This window comes from Bidens hawaiensis, unplaced genomic scaffold, assembly GCF_021521415.1.
Source record: "Bidens hawaiensis isolate Kalapana, Puna unplaced genomic scaffold, B.hawaiensis_p1.1 tig00004973_1, whole genome shotgun sequence".
NCBI classification, from domain to species: domain Eukaryota; kingdom Viridiplantae; phylum Streptophyta; class Magnoliopsida; order Asterales; family Asteraceae; genus Bidens; species Bidens hawaiensis.
Genome location: NW_027491313.1, coordinates 1,071,127 through 1,073,556, shown reverse-complemented (window position 1 = coordinate 1,073,556; position 2,430 = coordinate 1,071,127).

Sequence of the window (2,430 nt, the reverse complement as noted above, 5' to 3'; positions counted from 1 at the left end):
CGCCCCGACAAGTATTCATTTGAACATTCATACATCTACGATATATAATATTCGTACCTTTATTTTTAACCTGACAGTACGCGCAATATCCGAAGATCGTTCGCGTACCGACAAACAATCATTCATATCTATCACACATTTCACATATGACATACACTTATCACTTAGGATAAATGTATTAACAACACATCGAGTATGCACACAGCCCCGAAAACATAACAAGGAATGGGGCTAGAAACTCACCTGAATACTGCTTCTTTTTCTGAGAGCTGTAAATCCCTTCTTTAACTGAGCTCGGCTAACTGTACAAGTTACACGTATCAATACTCGCCTGACCTAATCTGGTGGCCTAGTATTAGCTTACTTTAACTTATCGCTTTATAATTTATTTTCTAATCAAACTTGGCTTTAGGCGAAGTTAACCCTTCGGGCGAACTTAGCTTCAGGCGAAGTTAAACCTTAGGCGAACTTGGCTTCAGGCGAAGTTAAACCTTAGGCGAACTTGGCTTCAGGCGAAGTTAAACCTTAGGCGAACTTGGCTTCAGGCGAAGTTAAACCTCAGGCGAACTTGGCTTTTAGGCGAAGTTAAACCTCAGGCGAACTTGGCTTCAGGCGAAGTTAAACCTTAGGCGAACTTGGCTTCAGGCGAAGTTAAACCTTAGGCGAACTTGGCTTTTAGGCGAAGTTACCATTTAGGCGAAGTTGCCATCAGGCGAACTTGGCTTCAGGCGAACTTATCAGGCGAACTTGGCTTGCAGGCGAAGTTCATCAGGCGAACTTAGCTTGCAGGCGAAGTTCATTGCTTGAAGGCGAAGTTGCCCAGATGAAGGCGAAGTTGTCGCGCTGCAGATCTGTTTGCCCATAACTCCTTCGTTTCTTAGCCAAATAACTCGATTTTGGTACCCACGGAATCGTATGATCGACGCCTACAAACCCTAACCATCAAATCGGCCTAAAATCGACGTTTTAGAGGTCCGATTTGGGCAGTTTGGGTTCGGGTCCGGTTTAACCCATCCAATCCTAACCATTTTCAGTAATATTAGCTTTGTTGGATATGTTCTTACCTTACCAACGCAGATCTATCAACAAAACCTCGGGTCTCGGCTCCGAATCTTGATCGGTTAGAATGTGTGTGTTTTGAGGGTGTAAGGAGTGTGTGTTAGGGAGTTTGGTGAGAAAATGAGATATTTTGGGATTTTGGGGGTATTTATATCCCTGAAATCCCATTCTCATTTAACCTATCTCAATTAACCCAAGTCCATAACCCACTTCCATTACCCGACATTAGCCCGACCCATACCAACTCCTATTCTTTTATTTATTCCCTGATAACCCGAGTAAACTTCCCATCTATTAATAAGTAATGTAATTAATATTACCTTTGAAATTTCGGGATGTTACAACGTGGTCAATGGAAGTTAGAAGACTAGTGGGATAGTGGCGAATAGATAGGACTTATTGTTGTATTTATTTTCTATATATCGAGATAAGATTGATTCGATATGACAGTGGTATTCACACACACTCAGAGCAGAACTCACTATTCTCTCTATACACGTTAGCTACTACTGTAACATCGATCTAATCTCCACAACCTTTGTAACCATTTTCTGATATTAATAAACCGGTGATTGACGAGTTGTCATCACCCGGGGTTTTTTTCTTTTGATCTGAACAAGGTCAAAAGGTTTTTCCTCGCAACAAATCACTGTGTTCACTCCATTTTCGTTCATATAATTGTTATTGTTATCGTAGCACTAGACCTCACATTAACAGATTTGGATACGTTATCCTTAGCTGATTTTTATCCAAAACAGATGGCATGTAAGTTCATGTTCAACCTTTAAATTGTTTGAATGAAAATTTGCAAAAAGTTTAAATATTTTGATCAATCATTAAAGGATTAGAGTCAATTCGGGGTGATACAGATGAACACAAACTATGCTCGAGGTACGATGGAGTTTGTAACATGTCGGATTAACAGTGGACCACATAAGTATTGTGCCAAATTCATACCTTAACGTATCACAGTGAAATCAAAATACTTGTTAAGTTTAAAGTGGACAAATATATCTACAATCGACCTTGAGTTCTTGGCATAATAATATACAAATAGAAGTGTGATCTAGGACGTGATAGATAATGTGATTCCATGTTGAGATCATTCTCACCAAAAATATGTGATGCCTGAATTATGTAAATTAATAAATTAATCTAATTAATATAATATTAATTTCATCTTTACTTCAAATTTTAATTTTATTTTTAAGTTTTTCTTTTGCTTTTGTTTACATCTTAAATTATTTTAACTTGTATTATTTTAATTTTATTTTTATTTTTGTTTTTGTTTTATTTTTATTTTTATTTTTATTGATTTATTTTTTTTAATTTATATTTTTTAACTTTATTTTATTTTTGTGTCTAGTTAAA